The sequence below is a fragment of the Penaeus japonicus genome, unplaced genomic scaffold (assembly GCF_977035675.1).
Source record: "Penaeus japonicus unplaced genomic scaffold, GWHDUDI00000001_assembly GWHDUDI00000008, whole genome shotgun sequence".
Classification (NCBI taxonomy): domain Eukaryota; kingdom Metazoa; phylum Arthropoda; class Malacostraca; order Decapoda; family Penaeidae; genus Penaeus; species Penaeus japonicus.
Window position 1 is genome coordinate 28,230,092 of NW_028234410.1, and position 22,500 is coordinate 28,252,591.

Sequence of the window (22,500 nt, forward strand, 5' to 3'; positions counted from 1 at the left end):
ACGTGCTCTTGATATTTTTTCTTCTTTTCTTTTGCGTTGACCTGGATTGCGGTGTCAATCTACTTCCTCTTGGCACGGTGCCTTGTTTGTGGTCATCGCAGTAGCTGGCGAATTTAATTTTCTTCTCACGCCAGACGGACACACAAATGCACACACAGGCTTACATAATACCCTCGGAGAATTGGACAAGTAAATACTAACAAACACACACTCCCAAATACACTTTCTCTCTCTCTTTTTCTTTCTTTCTCTCTCTCTCTCTCTCTCTCTCTCTCTCTCTCTCTCTATATATATATATATATATATATATATATATATATATATATACATATATATATATATATATATATATATATATATATATATATATATATATATATATATGTACATATATATTCGATAAAAAATACAGTGCAGATACGAAAAGTTCAAACACATAACAATTTAAAACTCGCAGTTGGTTAGGTACTACGAACAAGAATTGTTCAGTCGCAAAAAAGTAATCAATGCGACTGGATGATTCTCGTACACTCAGAAATAAACTGGCTTCGATATAGGATGTATACTGTGTGTACATTATATATATAGATCTATATATATATATATGTATATATATATATGTATATAGATATATATATATATATATATATATATAGGAGGAGTAGAGGGTTAAGGATAAGGAAGATAAGGAGTAGGAGGAGTGGAAGTGAATGAGGGTGAAATAGATGGGAAGGTGCTAGCTCACGCACACACGCATTCACGCACGCACGCGAACTCGCACGCCTGGAGAATCCTTTTGGAAAGTAACTCGGAAGATCAGATTATCTTGCATAGGGGGGCGTGGTTTGGTCTGTGGGAATTAAAGGAGGGAGGATAAGGAGGTGGAGGAAGGGGAGGAGAAGGAGGAAGAGGAAAAGGAGGGAGGATAAGGAGGTGGAGGAAGGGGAGGAGAAGGAGGAAGAGGAAAAGGAGGGAGGATAAGGAGGTGGAGGAAGGGGAGGAGAAGGAGGAAGAGGAAAAGGAGGAGGAAGAGGAAAAGGAGGATGAAGGGGAGGAGGGGGAGGAAGAGGAAGGAGGGATGGAGGAGGAAGGAGAAGGGAGGAGGAAGAGGAGGAGAAGAAGGAGGAAGGGAAGGGGAGGAGAAGAAGGAGGAAGGGGAGGAGAAGGAGGAGCAGGAAGGGGAGGTGGAGGAAAAGGAAGGGGGGGGGTGAAGGAAGAGGAAGGGGAGGAGGAGGGTGAAGAGAAGAGGAAGAGGAGGACAGAGGGGAATAACAAGAATAACGAAGACTCACCCAAAACTCAACCGTAATGACGATCACACTCTAACAGCCATTTCCCCATTGTCACCCTCTGCAGTTCGTCACTGCGCCCGAACAAAAAACAAACAAAAAAGAAACATAATCGACGTTACCACCGGTACCAACTCCATTAACAGAGCATCAAAGCCACAAAAATGCCAAAAGCAACAAATGTTACAACAATACCCCCTACCCCCTACCTCCCCCTACCCCCTGCACGCAAACACACAACGCCAGGCTGGATTTGACTCGCGCCGCAATTGCATTTGGGGTCGGATCTCGGTGGAAATTGAATAACCAACGATCCAATTCACTCTTTGCACCCCATGCCTTTCCCTCTTTCCCCTCAACCCCTCCCCCCTCCACCACCCACCCCCACCCCCGTCATCTCCCCCTTTTTCCCATCTGTTCCCCCGGAAAACCCTTGTCTCTCCTATACCCTTTCCTCCCCCCTCCCCGGTACTACCTTTTACCAACTGTTGTACCGGTTCCCTAGTTACAAGTTGATTACCCGATCTGCTGCTGAAACGCCAAAGTTGAAGGACGATTGGGCCCATTCAACTTTTTTCCGCTCGGCAACTGCGTCTCTCTGTCAACTCGATTGATCTACAATAGCTGCTCAACCCTTCTGTTCGCCAATTTCACTTCCTCAACTATCACTATTTTTGAGCTTTCTGTCGACCAGCAAAAGCCTTGAAAGCTCTCCCACTATCCATTTTTTTCATCGCTCAATATCACTTCACTCGGTTGTATCTAGTTCCCCAACCTCTCTATCCATCACCCTTACTTCTCTTCTATTTTTTTGCTTGACCCCTCTATTCACTATCATTACTCTATTTTTAACCTCTATATCTACCATTATAACTTCTCTTTCCATCTACTTCTTCAATCTCTCTATCCACCATCTTCACTTCTTCTATCCTTCTATATATTCTCAACCTCTCTATCCACCACCATCCCTTCCTCTCTCCTTGTGTGTATTTCCTCGACCCCTTTATCTACCATCGTCACGTCTCTTCTTCTATTTCCTCAATCCTTCTATCCATCATCGCCATTTCTTCAACTCTCCCTCTTTCTCTACCTCTCCTCTACATGTCAACACCTCTTCACCTTCTATCCGTGCAAAGTCGACTCCCGATTGACAGTCAACCTCTCACGCCTTCTTACTGCAAATCTCACAAGACGGCTTCGCGTTTGGTCTTACATCTCGATCTTGCGACGGAGCACGCCATTATCGTCTCTGCTGCCTGGTGCAATACGGGTTAGACTCCCCTCGCTTTCCTTTGTATCTGCCGGGTCCATTTGCAGTCCGTCTGTTTGCGATAGAATACATTTTTCCCTCTCTTTTTTTTTTTTTTTTTTTTTTGGGGGGGGGGGTAGAGATTCCTGGGTAGGACTAAGGCAGGCAACTGCGAACAGGAATAACATATCTTGATGACGTCATCATTGTAAGGATTATCAAAATAATAAAGGTTATACAATGAATAATAGCAGTAATGCCAGAAAAAAACAATGATAATATTACCATCATCTCATAATAATAAAAAGTGATAATAACGATAATAATATTAATCGTAACAATCATCATCATACACACCATTAACACTATATGATACAAGATCGTAATTGATTCGGACAAAAAACAGAGGCAATATTTATACAAACACCGTAAACATATTAGACACCATTAGAGACCCGGATGTTTATTCACAAACAACTTTCCTGTCCCTGTCGCCCCCTCCCCCTCCTTTCCTCCCACTCCCCATCCTCCCCTCTTCCTTCCCACCCTCATCTTCCTATCTTTCTTCCGCTTTTTCCCACCGCTCTCGTGATAACGGAGATAGGAAAACAAACAAACACACACACACAAACACACATACATACAGAAAGAGAGAGAGAGAGGGAGAGAGAAAAGAACAGAGAAGAAAAAAAATAGAAAACAGAGGAAAAACCTAAAACACAATGACAATATATATATATATATATATATATATATATATATATATATATATATACATGTATCTTTTATTTCTTGTTCTCCTTATTTTCTCCTTCATCTATTCTTTTACCGAGAACGAGGCAGAGGAGGAGAGGTGGAGGTCCTTCTCGGAACTATTTCTCCCTCGTGAATCAAGGCTAAAAAATATGAAGGCTAGACCTTACTCCAACTCGCGTGACGGTCGTTACCTTAAGTGGAGTGTCTCTTCCACTACTTCTCCTTCCACGAGCTAATTTTTTTTTTTTCCTCTTCCTCCTCACGTCGTGTTTCCTCCTCCTTCCCCCCTTCTCCGTTCTTTCTTTTCTTCTTCTTCCTAATCCTGCTCTTCCCTTTCCATCTCTACCTCCACTTCCACCTCCTCTTCATTTGCCAGCTCTTCTTCCACTTCTTCCTCCTTGTCTCCTAGTTCTTCTTCACATTTCTTCCCTTCCTATCTCTCCTCCCTTTCCTCTCCCCTCTCCCCTGTCCCCCATGTACACGCGATGTTGCAACGCCCCGTCAACAATTCGGCTCTATGTAGTCGAGCCCAGTCAGGCCCGCTCGCGCCCGCCGTCTGTCTCTGTCTGTCACCTGATGATTGACTGGGCTTTTGGGAGGCGCTTTGCTTGCTTCAGCATCACTTCGAGACGGCCATCAAGCATCAAGCCTGCATCCTTCTCTCTCGCCGATGCTGCTCTTTTTTCTTTCTTTTTTTTTTTTCTCTTTACTTTGTTTCAGCTTTATCATTTCCCTATCTTCATTCTTTTACCCCTCCTGATTCTTCCTCTTCTCCTCTTCTGTCTTCTACTTCCCCTCCTCCTACATATTCTTTCTCTTCTCCTCTCTCTTCTACTCTCCCTCCTCCTAATTCTTATTTTCCCTTTCATTTCCTCTTCATCATATCCTTTCCTCTTTCCTATACCCCCACCTCATACCCCTACTCCTACCTCATATCCCCACTCATGAACGAAAGAGGCGGCAAGTCAGCGTCACTGCTCCTACGTCAGCAAATTTCCCCAACCCGGAGCTGACGACGCAGGGCTGATATCTGCTGACACCTCTGCATTTCTCCCACTATCAGCTCTCCCCCCACCCACCCCTCTTTCATGACGTCAACACACAGTAAGGTTTTGTTATCTAATCATATATGGGAGTTAATTAACCTCCACGTTTATGCTCCACCAATAATAGAGAGTTCTAAGACTAACCCGTCAGTCCCTATACTACCAGCATCACCCTAATATTTACTGGCAACTCTTATACGAATTCATCACCTGGACAAAACCGCTTCGTCTTTCTACTGCAGTGTGCTATACTATCATCCTTGTAACACTTGACCCACCCTCATACTATCCCAGTCACCCTCGGGACCTGGCACAACAACTTGCCTGAGGCGTGAGGCAGAATACGATATCATTTAAATATTACGTGCAAGGACTAAGATTATAGAACCCCTCCTCCCCCAATGCGTCCCTTCTCCCCACCACTACCCCCCTTCCCAATTCCCCGAATCGCCCCCACCTCACTTCTTCCCTCCCCTTCAACCTCCCTCTCTTCCTCCATCACTTTGCAATATCAATAATATCTGACCGTCGCTACAGCAAAACACAGCGGGTTAATGCAACATTGCAAAAGCTTTCGGGTTTTAAAATTTTGCAGAGCTTTTGAGATTTCAGGTCTCATAAATCGACTTTCCATTTCTCGGATAATGAAAAAAAGACTCATGATTCACTTTTGTTTCTCTGTGTCTGACTCACTCTCTCTCACTCTCTCTCTCTCTCTCTCTCTCTCTCTCTCTCTCTCTCTCTCTCTCTCTCTCTCTCTCTCTCTCTCTCTCTCTCTCTCTCTCTCTCTCTCTTTCTTTCTCTCTCTCTCTTTCTCACACATCCCTCTCCCTCTCCTCTCTTTCTCTCTCACACATCCATCTCCCTCTCCTCTCTTTCTCTCTCACACATCCCCCTCCTTCTCCCCTTTTCCTCTCCCTCTTTCCCACATCCCTCTACCTTTCCTCTATTTCTCTCCCTCTTTCCCACATCTCGCTCTTTCTCTCTCCCTCATACCTCCCCTCATACCCCTCCCCACCCCTCTCCCACCCCTGCGACCCTTCCCGGGCAGCAATTGAAGTCGAAAAGGTGACGAATAAACGAAATCAAAGGCGGCGGAGGGCGGCATTAAAGCAGAGGTTAAGAGGAGATAAAACACAGATTGGATGCTGGGGTCGCCGGAGAAACAGCAGGCTGACGGACGGGGATGCTCAGAGATCAGAGCGCCATAAAAGGGAGGAATTCTATCCCGAAGACGCTAATAGTGACCATCTTGAGTCGGGGAATCTATCATTTGTCATTCGGAGGACGGAAGGGAAGGCAGGAGGATGGAGAGAGAGAGAGAGAGACAGAGAAAAAACAGAAACAGAGAAACAGAGAGAGAGAGAGAGAGAGAGAGAGAGAGAGAGAGAGAGAGAGAGAGAGAGAGAGAGAGAGAGAGAGAGAGAGAGAGAGAGAGAGAGAGAGAGAAAGGGATACAGGCAGAAAGAGAGACACAAGAGGCATGATATGATATGCGTTCCTACAAGACTTATCCTACCCTATCGTATCCTATCCTACCCAATCTTATCCTATCCATAAGCTTAATAAGATGGCACAGGTGGCGACGCTGAGTGTCACCAACTGGCACAGGCAACACCAGGGTGGGGGTGGGGGTGGGAGGTGAGAGGAGAGGGGAGATGAGGATAGGAGAGGGAGAAGAAGAGAGGAGGAGAAGAGGGGGAAAGGCAAAGCACTAGAGAGGAGGAAGAGAGATATAGATAGATAGATAAATAGATAGATAGAGAGAGAGACGAGAGGGAAGACGGTAAAATGGCATAGGACAGCTGACTGACAGAGAGGGAGAGAAGGGGAAAGGGGAAACGACCTACTTAGTAATAATCTCCCCTCCCCTTCCCTTCTCCCTCCCCCCTTCCCCTCTCCCTCGACCCTCAGTGCCAACCCGTCCGCGAATTAAGCGACACCCATCGACAGTCACCGGCACACCTGACCTTAGGCTGCGCTCAGTACTGAAACTGGGTTTGGTTTTCTAATTACATCTATGGTTATTGTTCTTGGCAGTAGGCGTGGTATTGCTATTACTTGCATTACTATGTTATTAATATTGTTACTGTTGTTGAGTTTGTTTTTTGTTGCTATCGTCATTATCATCAAAATCATCACCATCATCATTTTCATTAATATCATCATCATCGTTGCTGTTGCTCTTGTTATCATTATTAGTTTTGCTATAATTATTTTATTTACGACTAGCACTATTCCTACTGACAACACTAACAATATAATGGAAACAGAAAAAAGGGGAAAAAAGTCTGCCTTTAAAATCCGGTCTCAGGATCCCACAGCTAATAACCAGGACCTTGTTCCACCAACACGCTTTTGGATAAAGGGAATTCCACTTTTTTATTCTCTCTCTCTCTCTCTCTCTCTCTCTCTCTCTCTCTCTCTCTCTCTCTCTCTCTCTCTCTCTCTCTCTCTCTCTCTCTCTCTCTCTCTCTCTCTCTCTCTCTCCTTTCCATAAGCCTCGAGCCTGAAAGATCATTATAAAAGTTATTGGATTATTTCAAGACGTTCGTGGGACCATCCGTTTGGAACCGACGGGACGGAGGTGGGGAGGGAGGGGATGGAGAAGGGGTAGGAGGGGAGGGAAGCGGGAGGGAGGAGGGGAGGGAAGTGGGAGGAAGGAGGGGAGGAAGGAGGGGGGATTAGTAGATGGAGGGATGGAGGGAGGAAGGGTGAACGGGAAGGAGGGGTAGAAGGGGAGAGGGAGGAGGGGAGGAAAAGGGAAAGATTAACTACATTCGGTACAACACGTATGCCTACAAGCTCCTAAACCTCCTCCTAACAAACAATAAACATAAACGACAACAACAATAAAAAAAAAGAAACTATTAACAGAGTAATGAAGTATTCTCACATCTTAATGTTTCCACGGTGAAGGTTTCCCTTTTGCATCCTCTCCCCCCCCCCCCTTCTATATCCTTCCTTCTCTCCGGTCCTCCCTTGTTCTCCCTCATTTCTCCCTTTTCCCTACAGTCTTCTCCGTTTCCCCTCTCTTCCCCTCGCTCTACAATCCTTCCTTTCCTTCCCTCCTTCTATCCTCCCATCTCCCACCGGCCTCCCCCCCCCCTCCCTGCAGTCTTCCGCATTTTCTATCTTCCACCTTTCTCCCCTCGCTCTAAAATCCTTTCCCTCCCAATCTCCTTCTACCCTCCCCTCCCCTCCCCTATTTCCCCCTCTCCTTCCCTCTCTCTCACTCTCTCCTCCTGGGATAATGTTCATAACAGGAAGGACGGGTGCCATGCGGCGTCCGGAGGAGTGACTGCGTATCTGGCCCTGGAGGGATGGTGCCAGGGAGTGATGCAAAGAGCCATTGCCAAGGTAGGTAATGGCGGCTCCTCCTCCACCTCTTCCTCCTACTCCTTCCTCCATCTCCTTCTTCTCATGCTCTTTCTTCCCTCTCCCTTCTCCTTCCCTTCCTCCTCTAACTCTGACAAGTTGGAACGACATATGGTAATGGCGACTACAATGCCATGTAAACAAGTACGGCAAGGAAGCTCCGTCGTACACACTCGTATAGACTCACAAACCCAAAGAGCAAGAGCGGGAGCGAGAGAGAGAGAGAGAGAGAGAGAGAGAGAGAGAGAGAGAGAGAGAGAGAGAGAGAGAGAGAGAGAGAGAGAGAGAGAGAGAGAGAGAGAGAGAGAGAGAGAGAGAGATAAAGATAAAGATAAAGATAAAGAAAAAGAAAAAGAGAATGAGAAAGAGAGAAAGAGAGAGAGAAAGAAAAAGAAGGACAAAGTCAAAAGAGAAAGGGAATCAACAAACAGAGAGAGAGAGTCTTAAACATCACACAATGGAGCCGCTAAGACGCCTGCCATGAATAATAATATCCCCGGAGGTTATATCGACAATAATCCAATAAACCTCACCAATATCCTATAACCTCCAGTACCCTCCCCCTTTACCCCCAGCCCCAACGGACACACTTGCATCCTTACCCCACCCCCCCTCCACCCTTTCGCCTTCAAAAATTTCCAAGCCCTTTGTTTGCAAATCTGTTAATATTGTCATTGTGTTCTATAGTGTTCTAATCTGTGCGTGATGGAAGGAGGGAAAGGGAAGGGAGAGAAGGAAGGAAGGAAGGAGGGAAAGAAGGAAGGAAAGAAGGAGAGAAGGAGGGAGTAAAAAAAATAGAGATAGAGAGATAGATGGACAGACAGACAGACAGACAGACATAGACAAGGGCACGAAACTGGTCTCCCAACTTCCCGTATTAACAACTTCTGCTTCTGGACACCAACATGAGTGCTTCTGAAACTTCAACTGACACGAACAACCTCTGGAACTTGTAAAACTCCTTCCTAGGCAATAAAAACTGGGCTGAAGTTTGTGTTCCTTTACTCGCAAAGGAAGAAAAATATAAACAACCAGGAACAACACACCCACATGGCGGAGGGACTTGGAGGGGTGGAGCAGTGGAGCGGTGGAGGCGGAGGAGGACGCGGAAGGGGGTGGGGGTGAAGGATGGCTGCATGGGAGAAGAGATACAAAGGAGGGATGGAGGGAAGGAGGGAGGGAAAGAGGTGAGAATAAGAGTAGGGAGGGAAGGTAGGATAGAGAGGGAAGGATTGAAGAAGTGAGGAAGAGAAAAGGGAGAGGGAGAGGGAAGACGAGGGAGCGAGAGAGAATGAGAGAGAAAGGAGGAAGAGGGAAAGAAAGGAAGGGAAGAGAGGGAGAGAGAAAGGAGGAAGAGACAAATAAGGAGATGGAAAAATATATATATAATGGGGGGGGGGGGAGACAAGCCATAGTGTACATTTAACAGCAATTCTTAAAGAGCACAATTTGCCCATATTCACCGTTACACTAACTTCGGAACTATGATCTGTTTAGCAATGAACACCAGAGAACAATAACACCACACATGTTCTTCCCTTCTTCGCCGAGACGGCGAACTTGAACATGCCGATTACAGTGACAATTAAAATTACTCTTGATATGTCATTAATGTCAACGCTGTTTTCGAAGTTTCTATTCCCTACTTGAAACACTTTAATGACAGGCAATTAAACGGCATTAATGAGGTACATCACCAGAAGTACAATTAAGCCCAACAGTTCCTTAAAACTCGCTCTTCATTCTCAAGATTTGCTCTAAAAGTGATGAACTAACTCGTGAGGGAGGAAGGAAGCAAGGGAGGAGGAGGGAGAGGAGGAGAGATGGGGAGATAGGTGAGAGAAGAGGGAGAGTGAAAGGAGGAGAGAGGAAAGGGAGAAAGGGAGGGAGGAAAGAGAGAGGGAGACAGGGATAGATAGGGTGCAAAAAGACGGAGAAAAGGTAAAAGGGAGGACGAAAGGAAGAGAAGGAGAGAAAGAGGGAGGGAAAAAAGGATGGAGACAGGGAGGAGAGAGGTAGGGAGAAAGGCAGGGAGGGAGAGGGAAAGTGAGGATGAGATATCGAGGATTAGGGGAGCCAGTCGCAGGTCTTCACGAAGGAACATAATGTGCCGCCATTATCCTGCACCAAAAGTCTTCTTGTGGCAGATCAACAGAGGAAGATCACCTGGGGGAGGGGGGATAAGGGAGGGAGGAAGAGAGGGCGGAGACGATGCCACGGATGGGACTCTTGATTGCGGTGTTTACTTTAGTCTATCTTTCTGTGTTTATCTTCCCCTCACCCTTACCATAGTTCTTCCCTACCTACCTCGACGCCCATCTCTCTCGCCCTAACTCCCTTCTCACCTTTTCTCTCACTCATCTATTCATATCTTTCCCGTCCTCTCCCTCCCCCCGCATTCGCTCCCTCCAACCCACTCACCGTCCCTCCCTACCTCCTCCTTGCCCCCCACTCTCTCCCACCCACACGCCCACGGCACCGACATCACGCCCAAAGCCTCAGCGAGAATCCAATAAAACCAACCACTTGAGCCTCTCCCTGAATGCCTGTATTACGGCCCAATCGGAGGCCTACGCACACTACCCTCCCCCCTCCTCCGTCCCTCCCTTCTTCCCTCGCTCTTCCCTCCATTCCTCCCTTCCCTCCTGCATTCCTTCCCCCTTGCCATTTTTTTCTCCTTCTTTCCCTAGTTCCCCTACCACCTTTCCCTCGCCCTTCCTTCTTACCCTCCCTCCTTATCTCTTTCCATTCTCCCCTTCTTCCCTCCCTTCTTTTCTCCTATCTCCAACCCTACCACCCCTTTCTTCTTCCTCTATTCTCTCGTTCAGAGGAAAGGGGTGGACATAAAATTAAAAGAAATAACCTAAAATAGAGTAACGACAATAATAAAACATCTGCAGCAGGAGCAGAGGATCCGGCAACAGCCTGCAAACCCCCCTCCCCCTCCCTACACTACCTCCCCCCCACAACAACCCCTGGTGACGGTAGTATGTTGCCCCCACCCCCACCCTCCGCCCCACTAGCCTGCCCCATGTGAGCAGGATAAGATATTCACGAGCAGAACCTGGGTGGAAGTAGTAGAGGAAGGGGGTAGAGGAGAGAGAGGGGGGATGTTTGGTCGCTTTATGTTGCAGACGGAGTTTACTTCAACCCCCCCCCCCCTCTCTCTTTCTCTCTCTTTGTATCCCTCTCTCTCTGTTCCTATCTCTCTGTCCCTCTCTCTCTCTCTCTCTCTCATTTCCTCACTATCTCTTTTCCTCTTACTCACTCACTCCCACACTCTGTCTGAAATACCGTTCGGAGAATCCCATTTCTTGACTGCATTAACTTCATTACAAGCGATGCTTTTTACATAATTAGTAAAGTAAAAGGAGTAGACGAGTCGAGCACTATCGCGCAGCTCTTCTGTGTACTTAGTGTTTGACTGATGGCCCTCGTCCATCAACAAGTTCAGTCACATTAAGCAGATGCTTGAACAGCTTTCTTAGGCTTTCTGCAGACCCTGTTAATTGGCCTGTTTATATATACTGTAGGTTTGGAATAAGGTGCAGGGTAGTCTGTCTCTGTCTATCTGTGTGTTTGTCTGTGTTTGTCTGCCTGTTTATTTGACTGGGTCTGCCTGTCTGCCTGACTGTCTCCCTCTCCCTTTACCTCTGTGCTTGTTCATTTATCCTTTTCCTTCTACAGGTTTAGTCCCATCTCCCTCTTCTCTCTTCCCTCCTCTCAACCCACCCGAAATCTTGAATCACTCTCTTCCTTTTCCTTTCCCCTCAATCCTTCTATCCCTGATAAGAGCGACCCTAATGGAGATAAGGATCCTTACCGACACCCTCACATGAAGGAGGTCCCCCTCTCTCTCTCTCTCTCTCTCTCTCTCTCTACCTTCCTTCCTTCCCTCCCCCTCTCTCTCTCTGGGCCTCCCTCCCACCCTGGCCCTCCTTCCCTCCCTCCCTCCCTCCCTCCCTCCCTCCCTCCTACCCTGGCTTTCCCCCCTTCCCTCCCTACCTCCCTCCCTCCCATCCTAGCCCTCCTTACCTCTCTCTCCCTGGTCCTTCCTTCCCTGGCCCTCCCATCCTGGGCCTACTTCCCTCCCTCCCTTCCTTCCTCCTTCCCTCCCTTCTCGGTCCTCCTTATCTTCTCCGAGGGAAGAGGCCTCTCATTAGCACATGAAAGCCTCTCCCGCCGCCCGCAGGAGCCGCCCCTACGCCCTTAGGGGGTTCAGGACCGCCCGCCCGCGTTCCTTTTCTACTTTCCTACTTTCTTCTGCGTTTAAGATGCTCCGTGGATGAGCCTCCATAGAAACATACACATAAACAACAACAACGGCAGTAACAGTAGAAACGGCGACAACAATAATAATAATGATAGTATTAATAACAGTAATAGTAATGATAATCAGGTCGATAACAATAACAATCATGATTACGGTAATGATAATAGTAATAATAGTAGCAGTAGTAAGAATGACAATAATGATACCATCTTAGTGAACTCCTATACCGCAAATCCACTTCCATCGCTCCAGATCCACCTTTCCGTCCGGTCCGCCAGCTATGGAAAGCGGATCCCTCTCTCGCCGTGACCGACAGCATGATCCGCCTCATCAAGCCATGAGAAGCAATGGAGTCACGTAGTGAACCCAACCCACCCACGACGCCTACCCTACCCTACCCACCCCACTCCATCCACGCCCCATATACACGCGCAAGATACAGATGGCAGAGGTAAAGGAGGAGAAGGAGAGAGAGAGAGGAGGAGAGAAGGAGAGAGAGGGGGAGGTGGAGGGAGAGAGGGAGGCGGAGGGAGGGAGGGAGAGGGAGAGAGAAAGAGAGAGAGAAAGAGTGAGAGAAAGAGAGGGAGGGGGGTGAGGGAGGGAGTGTGGGAGGGAATGAGGGTGGGAGGGGGGGAGAGAGAGAGAGAGAGAGGGAGGGAGGGAGGGAGGGAGGGAGGAGGAAGGAGTGAGGGAGAGGGAGAGGGAGGGGGAGAGGGTAGGAGAGGGAGGAAGGGAGGAGAGAGAGGGAGGGAGAGAGAGAGGGGAGAGAGGAGAGAGAGAGGGGGAGAGAGAGAGGAGAGAGAGAGAGAGGAGAGAGAGAGAGAGGGAGAGAGGAGAGAGAGAGAGAGAGAGAGATGTGAGAGAGAGAGAGAGAGAGAGAGAGAGAGAGAGAGAGAGAGAGAGAGAGAGAGAGAGAGAGAGAGAGAGAGGGAGGGAGGGAGAGGGGGAGGGAGGGAGGGAGGGAGGGAGGAAGTGAGGGAGTGAGGGAGGGAAAGAAGGGGGGAAAGAAAATAAAAAAAGGGGATTGGACGAGAGGAAAGAGAGATGTGTGAAGGAAAGGAGAGAGTAATGAAAGTGGTAGGAGAAAGAGACAAAGAGAGAGAGAGAGAGAGAAGGAGTTAACGAGAATAGAGGGAAGTCAGAGGGAAGAGGGGAGAGGGGAGAGGGGAAGGGCCGGTTACCGTGAGACTGTGGCCGCGCGAGGCAAGCATACTTTACGAGGCCACACAACATCAAGGCCGAATCAATTTGCATCGACTTTCAATTACTCGCATTTTGTCTTGCGGGCGGCGAGACAAGAGAAAGGGGAGCGGGTCCCAAACAGACACACCCGCTATTGCACAAACACACAAACATACATACACACGCCCACCTCCCTTGAAACACACATACATACTTACTCAACCTCCTCCCCCGCTTCCTCCTCTCTTCCTTTTTCCTCCTCCTCCCTTTATCCCTTTCCCTTTCTCCTCTTCACTTCTACCTCCTCTTCCTCCTCCTCCTCCTCCTCCCCCTTCACCCTCAATCGTCCCTCCTCCTCATCCTCCTAATCCCCCCTCTTTCGTCCTCTCTTTCACCCCCCCCCTTCCCCCGTCCCTCTTAAGACGGGCCTCGCTGCCTCGTAAGTTAAGGGGCATCACAAGCCGTCGCTTTTCTATTATTGTAAATCGCTTCATCCCGAGGTCCTTCGGTAACGCCCCCGTGCGCAGGAGAGAAACAGGAAGAGCGGGAGCGAGAGAGAGAGAGAGAGAGAGAGAGAGAGAGAGAGAGAGAGAGAGAGAGAGAGAGAGAGAGAGAGAGAGAGAGAGAGAGAGAGAGAGAGAGAGAGAGAGGAGCGAGAGAGAGGGAGGGAGGGAGGGAGAGAGAGAGAGAGAGGGAGAGAGAGAGAGAGAGAGAGAGAGAGAGAGAGAGAGAGAGAGAGAGAGAGAGCGGGAGAGAGAGAGGGAGAGAGAGAGGGAGAGTGTGAGCAGGAAGAGAGAGAGGAGAGGAGAGGGAGGGAGGGAGGGAGGGAGGTAGGCGGGAGAGAGGAGAGAGAGGGAGAGGAGGGAGGGAGGGAGGGAGGGAGGGAGGGAGGGAGAGAGGAGGGAGGGAGGGTTAGTAGGGAGGGACGAGAGGGAGAGAGGGAGGGAAGAGAGAGAGAGAGAGAGAGAGAGGGAGGGAGAGAGAGAGAGAGAGAGAGAGAGAGAGAGAGGGAGGGGGGGAGAGAGGGAGAGAGAGAGAGAGAGAGAGGGGAGGGAGGGAGGGAGGGAGGGAGGGAGAGAGAGAGAGAGAGAGAGAGAGAGAGAGAGGGAGAGGGAGAGAGGGGGGAGGGAGGGAGGGGGGGAGGGAGAGAGAGAGAGAGGGAGAGGGAGAGAGGGAGAGAGAGAGAGAGAGAGAGAGAGAGAGGGAGAGGGAGAGGGAGAGGGAGAGGGAGAGGGAGAGGGAGAGAGTTTTGACTTTGACTTTGATATCAAAATGTAAACGATAGAACGAGAGGGAGAGGGAGATAGAAAGGGATAGGAAAAAGGAAAGGGAGAGGGAAAGGGAGAGGGAAAGGGAGAGGGAAAGGGAAAGGGAAAGGGAAAGGGAGAGGGAAAGGGAAAGGGAAATGGAGAGGAAAATAGAAAGGGAAAGAGAGTGAGAGTGAGACATTTAGAAGGGTGATACATAAAATGTCACTAACTAAATGCCAAAAAAAGCGGACGGATAAGAAATGAGTCTTATCGTGATCTCACTTTGTCCACAGGAAGCGTGAGTGCGAATGAGTGCGAATAAGTGCGAGTGAGAGTGAGCGTGACATATGCACAACCGGAGAAGAGGCGTCGAGGTTGAGATATGCTTGATAAATGAAAGAGTGAGAGTGAGAAAGAGAGTGAAAGTGAAAGTAACAGAGAGCGCCAGGTATGTGAGAGTAAGAGTGAAAGTGAAGGTAAGAGCATCGGTTCAGTGGGAGCGAGTGTGAAAGTAAGAGTGAGAGCAGGAGAGAGTGAGAGGGAAAGTAAGAAGGAGATCAGGAGAGTATCAGGTGAGTGAGATTGAAAGTGAAGGTGTGGGTGAGAGTGAGAGTGAGAATAGGAGAGTATCAGGTGAGACTGAGAGTAAAGATGAGAGTATCGGTTGAGTGGGATTGAAAGTGAAAGTGAGAGTGAAAGGGAGAGGGAGAGTATGAGAGTATCGGTTAAGTGAGAGCGCGAGTAATGAACATGGAAGTAAGAATATCAATGTTTAGAAGAGTAATGAGGTATTAGCCAAGTAAAGTAAGAATGGCTGAGAGAGTATAGTTAATAGGTAGAGAAAACGAAGAAACGAAAGGAGCAGGGGAAGGGGCAGGGCAGCGAGGAGGATGAGCCATGGAAGCGAGGGAGGTGAGGGTGAGGGAGAGAAGGTGAGAATGAAGAAGTGGAGAAGAAGGAAATGAGAAAGAGAGAAGGGAGAGTAGCGGACAATTCAGAACTCTATTATTGCAGCAAAATGGCCCTGTCAAGCCGAGCATATCTATCCCACTATTCCTCGAAGATTGTCAGCTTCCCTGCACGCCCACGCCCCGCTTCAGAAAGACGCCCACAAGGAGAGGTGATAAAGAGATAGAGAGCTTCGGAAAAAAAATCCCGGTGCCACGCCAACGCTTGTTATGTGATGCCCAGGGCTTCTGCCAGTGTGCTCACTCTCCCCCCCCCCTTCTCTCTCTCTCTCTCTCTCTCTCTCTCTCTCTCTCTCTCTCTCTCTCTCTCTCTCTCTCTCTCTCTCTCTCTCTTCTCTCTTCTCCTCTCCTCTCTCTCTCTCTCCCTTCTCTCTCCCTCTCTCTCTCTCTCTCTCTCTCTCTCTCTCTCTCTCTCTCTCTCTCTCTCTCTCTCTCTCTCTCTCTCTCTCTCTCTCTCTCCCTCTCTCTCCTCCATCTCCCCCCTCCTCTTCCCCTCTATCTCCTTCACCCTACTTTACTATACTCTAAGCATTTTTTTTTTCATTAACTCCCCTCGTTATTTACTTTCTTTTATCGTTATCCTCCTCTTCCGCCTCCTCATTTTCTTCCTCTTCTCTCCACCTCCTCCTCTCTTATCTCACTCATCCTCATCATCGTTTTTCATCGTCATCTCCTATTTCCTCTTATTTCCTCGTAGTCCACTTTTTTTATCTCTCTTATTCTTCTTCCTTTTCTTCCTTATTCCTCTTCTTCCTAACTCACTCCCCTCATTCTCCATCATTTTCCACTTCCTCCTCACCCTCCACTTTTCTTCATCTACACCTTCTTCTTCTTCTTTTATGCTTCTTAATCTTCCTACTCTTCCTTCTCGCTTTTTCTTCCACTTTTCCAATTCTCTTCGCACTTCCACGTCCTCCCTCCCTCCGTCCTTCTTCCACTTCCTTCCCTTCCGTCCTTTCCTTCCGCCCTCCCCCTCCCCCCGTTTAATGAAAGCTCCCTCCCTCCTCCCCCCCTCCCTCCCTCCCTCCCTCCCTCCCTCCCTCCCTCCCTCCCTCCCTCCCTCCCTCCCTCTTCCTCTCCTTCTCAACGCACAGCACAATAGACAGCGCCCGCCTGTACCCAGCGCTGACTATACATAAAAATAGTCCCCCGCTGTTCAGACTAACATTTCCTGGCAATTCATCGCCCAAGTTCAACCCGAGGCTGTCGAAGGCTACTCAGAAGCAGGCGATATCCAGGAAAAGCTTTGAAGAGACGCAAAAGGAAACTTAATCTGAAATCAGTAAATAAATAAAGAGGTAGGAGAGGGACTGATGAAAAGCCTTGATGCACACAGACACAGTTGACGCACACACACATTCCCACACAAACACAATAATTGTAATAATAATGATAATAATAATAATAATAATAATAATAATAATAATAACAATAATAATAAATAAATGAATAAGACAAAATTATCATAATTACATAAATAAATGAGGAAATAAATAAACAAATAAATGATAAATATATAATAATAATAATAATAACAATAATAATGAAAATAACAATAATCATCATAATTCTCATTAAAATCAATAAAAATAATAATAACAATCACAATACCACTAACACCAATCCCTCAAGCAATCACAAATCAACAGGCGAAGGAGAGGCGACCCGACCCGATCGCGAAGCAGCGGCGGCGACTAGCGACGGTGGCGGCGGGACAGCGGGCCGGGGCCAGTGAGTGGCGCGCGCGAGAGTGAAATTAATCCGAGCGGCAGGCATGGCTCCCGCTCGTTCGCGATGGCGGCGAATTAATGGCTCGGCTCTCGTCCATTTATTCATCGCGGACACGACCAGCGGGACAGCAGCTTCCGTCGTACTTCCACGGCTTTCGGCGCATGCTAATTGGGCGTGGGACGGGCGTGTGGTCGTGCATGGGTACGGAGAGAAGTGTGGTTGTATGTTACGGGAAAATAAGTGTGTCTGTGGTACGAAGAGTGATGTGGACAGGTGATGAGAGGCTAGTGTATAATGTGTGTATAATGTCTCTGTGTGTGTGTGTGTGTGTGTGTGTGTGTGTGTGTGTGTGTGTGTGTGTGTGTGTGTGTGTGTGTGTGTGTGTGTGTGTGTGTGTGTGAGTGTGTGTGTGTGTGTGTGCATATATATACATACATATACATATATATGTGTGTATATATATATATATATATATATATATATATATATATATATATATATATATATATATATATATATACACATATGAAGTACGAACCAATTTACATATAAACGGTAAGGAAAGCGGGACATAAACCTTGATGATACAACGAGAGGCACTTGAGTGAGTGAGTGAGTGAGTGAGTGAGTGAGTGAGTGAGTGAGTGAGTGAGTGAGTGAGTGAGTGAGTGAGTCAGTAAATGAGTAAGTGAGTGAGCGAATGAGTGAGTGAGTGAGTGAGCGAGCCTACGCCAGAGCATGTTCCGGCTGTAGGACTGTACGCTTGAATGTACATGACTCGGCGAGACCGGTTTGGCGAAGCAAATACTGTTCACTACACTTTCCAATGCCGCGAATGCAACGCATGCGCACTCTGGCCCAGAAATATCCTTATTAACATTAATATTAACAATAATAATAATAATGATATCAATAACAGCAACAACAAAAATAACTAGGGTATCATACATTAAACTAATAATAAAAATAGCAACCATAACAATGAAACTAATTGATGAAAGCAGCAAAGACATTAAAAATAAATAAATACATATATAAAGCCCGAATGTATCCTCTTCTACCCAAAGAGATATAACCACGCATGCGCATACGGTTGCTAAATATATTTTCAATATAATAACAACCACAAACGGAGTAAAAATAACAAAAACAACTACATGAAAGTAAACAATCACCAAAAGGACAAGAGAAACCTTAATCGAAAACAATATCCATAATTAGAAGGCGATGAAAAAAATCTTGGAACTTATAGGGACATACATAACCCCCCCCCCCCTTTTCGCCTGATCCTGGGAAACTGAATACTAAAAAAAATATTACACAAACACAAGCATATAAATAAATAAATAAACAACACATACTCGATAAAAAAGACACGAAAATAAATAACTACTTTCCTTACCTAACCTAATCTAAGCCTAACAAGAAACAACAAAAACGCACACACACACATAAAAAAAACACCCCCACCCCAACCCACCCTCAAAACCCACAAAACAGCCCACTCGGCCCACCCTCCAACCCCCCCCCCCCACTTACGGACCTAACCCTCGCGCAAGGTCACTTCGCTGCGGACGTTTCACTCACAAAACCTCAGCGAAGTGAAAGTCCTTTTCGACAAATCACTTGTCTAGCCGCACTTCTCCCCCCCCTCCTAACCCTCTCCCCTACCCCCACACACCTTCCCTCTACGCACCCCCCCCCCCTCCACTCTACTGGCGGTATCATTTTACACACAGAAACACACACGAAAACGCACATACGTATACACACTCACACATCCAGTGACCTATTTTAGGACTCGTAGAACAGACGAAAGTTATCTTGGCTTTCTATCAGGGCGGTTGGGTTTAGACTTATCTACGTATCTTACATATATGTACATACATAACGTATATGTGTATATATGTACACACATGAACGTATATGTGTATATATGTACGTATACATACATATACATATACATATACATACATACATACATATATTATATATATAATATATATATATATATATTATATTAATATATATATTATATTTATATACTATACACACACACATATGCATACAAACATAGGTGTATCTATATGTGTGTGTATATATATATATATATATATTATATATATATATACTATATATATATATTATATATATATATATATATATATATTATGTATATGTTATGTTATATTATTGTGTTTGTATATGTATGTTATATATATAATGTATACATATCTATATATACATATGTATATATATATGTATACATATAAATGTATATATATATATATATATATATATATATATATATATATATATATATATATATATATATCATAGCTATATATCCATACAGACATACATTTTTTAACTAAGTCTAAGAAAAACAATATTCCATAACCCGTTATCCAAAGGTTAGGCTCGCCACCCAAGACACCTCGAGCAAGTTTCCTGGCAGGTGGAAAACATCTTGTCAAACTTGGGGCTCACTTGCCACTACGCGCGAACCCAAGACACGCGAGCGAGCGAGCGGCGAGAGGCGACAGGAGCAGCACGCCCTTCTTGCGTACTCTTTGCGAAAGAGGTGTTGCAGCCGCGGGTTTCGACTGACGGTCTTTTTTGCCTGACTTCTACGTTTGTCTGGCTTCTTGTTTTATTCGGGATGTATTCTCTTAATTCGACAGAGTGATCGAGGGAGGAAGAGGATAAAGGGGATAGAAGGGGGAGAAATGCGGAAAGGAGAGAGGAGAGAGGGAGGAAGAGAGGGAAAGAGAGACAGAGAGAGTGGGGGAGAGAGAGAGAGAGAGAGAGAGAGAGAGAGAGAGAGAGAGAGAGAGAGAGAGAGAGAGAGAGAGAGAGAGAGAGAGAGAGAGAGAGAGAGAGAGAGAGAGAGAGAGAAAGAGGGAGAGAGAGAAGAGAGAGAGAGAGAGAGAGAGAGAGAGGAGAGAGAGGAGAGAGAGAGAGAGAGGAGAGAGAGAGAGGAGGGAGAGAGGAGAGAGAGAGAGAGAGAGAGAGAGAGAGAGGAGAGAGAGAGAGAGAGAGAGAGAGAGAGAGAGAGAGAGAGAGAGAGAGAGAGAGAGAGAGAGAGAGAGAGAGAGAGAGAGAGAGAGAGAGGCAGGCAGAGGCGAACAAAAGCACACCCACACTCAAGTAAAGCAAAAAGGAAACACTCAATTAGGACAGGTAAAGCGGCTAACCTTGACACCCTGCAGTGCCTGACCTGCATTTGACCTGCATGCTATGCCACGGCCTTTTTAGCGGAGGCTCAGTGTCTCTCTCTGTTTAAGGGGGGGGGGCGACTGACGAAGGCAGGCTTTCACACTTCCCTTTTCTTTGGGTTCCCTTACGTAATGAGACAGTGGATCTGTGATAATACAAACAGTGTTGAAATTCCGAAACGGCCTATATTTGGCATTAACACGAGCCGAGTGAATGTCCGAAGTTCCGTAAATGTACTTCCAATGACTGTACATTTTTGACGCGCGCACTTCCACCTACGACAGAGAGCACAACATACACGCGTGAATATACACATATACACCCGCACAAGCACAAAGAGAAACACACGCACACGTAAGACCCATCAAGCAAACACTTTAACACGAATACATAACCATGCATTACACGTTCATGAAAGAGCCCACCGTACTGGCACCATTCCAGCAGCTTTTAAATGGATCCAGCTGGCAGGCAGATGGCTATGGGACACCGGGAACCAAGACGATGAAAAGCGTGCGTGTGGGCGTGCGCCTGGGTGTGGGTGGCCCTCCGCTGACGGTCCGGCCTGAATCGTATCGTTTTACTTGGGTAGTCTTTCTCTGTCTCTGTCTCTGTCTCTGTCTCTGTCTCTGTCTTTGTCTATGTCTCTGCTTCTGTCTTCGTCTCTATCTCTTTATCTCTCTTTCTCTTTCGTTCTCTCGTTTTCCTTTCACCCCCTCGATCTCTATCTTGTTTTCTATCTTTCGATCTCTTTGTTTTTATGTGTATTTGTGTGTTTGTATAAGTGCTCGTGTGAGTGTGAGTCTGACATAAGAAGAGAGTATGAGTTAGAAAAAAATAATGAGTGGGCGAGAAAATAACACGTAGAATGAGACAGAGTGAGACGGAGTTAGGGAGAGTGAGAGAGTGAGAGTTAAATTGAGAGTTCGAGTGAAAGCGCGAGTGCGTGAGCGATTGCGTGAATGAGTATGAGAGAGAGAAAGAGAAAGAGAAAGAGAGAGAGAGATAGAAAGAGAGAGAGATAGAAAGAGAGAGAGAAAGAGAGAGAGAGAAAGAGAGAGAGAGAGAGAGAGAGAGAGAGAGAGAGAGAGAGAGAGAGAGAGAGAGGAGAAAGAGGGAGAGAGGAGAGAGAGAGAGAGAGAGAGAGAGAGAGAGAGAGAGAGAGAGAGAGAGAGAGAGAGAGAGAGAGAGAGAGAGAGAGAGAGAGAGAGAGCGTGTCATACGGGCACATGCTTTTCATCAGCGTGTCGTGTGCCTCTGTCTGTATGACAGAGGCCCCGAGAGCCACAAGATGATCGTCATATCCGGGAAAAGTCCAGAATACGTTTAGTCTTGTCCTGTCCCCCCCCCCCCCCGCTCTCTTTTACATGCTGAGACTAACCTCGGAAGCCTTTCGTGTGCTCTCTCCCACTCACTACTCTCTCTCACTCTCTATGTCTGTCTCTCACACACAGTCACCTAATCACTCATTCATCCATCTATTCATTCACTCACTCATTCCCTCATCCATCCAATCACTCACTCACTCATCCATACATTCATCCCTTCACTCACTCACCCATTCACTCATCCATTCATTCACTTACTCATTCACTAATCCATTCACTCATTCACCTATACTCTTCCAGCTGAGAACTTGCCTCGCCTCGTCTTACCGCTTATGTACCGAACAAGTCACCCAATCCAACAACAAACAAACAAACGCACAAGGACTGACGTACACAAGTTAGTTGCTTCGCTATTCTCGGGTCAATAGAAGTCCCTCAGTCATCACTTGTAAATAGAAGAATCATTCAACACAACCCGCCCCCCCCCGTCTTAACCCCCACACATATACCCCCCCCCCTACCCACCCCAGAGAATAAAGAATTTAGATAGAACGTGGCAACGCTAAATGGGCGAGCAAAATCTAAATGAGGGAATGGATGCGTTGAGACTCCAAAAAAGGTAAACAAAAACAAAACAAAAAAATAATGATTCATACACTCTCTAACTCAGAAAAAAAAGAAAAAGATTCTTCGTCCAGGTCGTGTCCATAAAGACTAAACTAAATTTGCTTTCAACTGAATTACGGGCCCATGACAAGCGACTCGCTGGGTATACCTCCCATACCCCCTAACCCCTCCCCCCCTCTCTCTCTCTCTCTCTCTCTCTCTCTC

At 46.8% G+C, this 22,500-nt stretch overlaps 1 protein-coding gene across 1 annotated transcript in view; it reads right to left on the minus strand.

Annotated features, from left to right (window-relative positions):
* Nucleotides 1-22,500, minus strand: part of LOC122267606 (furin-like protease 2) — a gene marked incomplete in the record, with an annotated part of 326,186 nt that overhangs the window by 302,683 nt on the left and 1,003 nt on the right.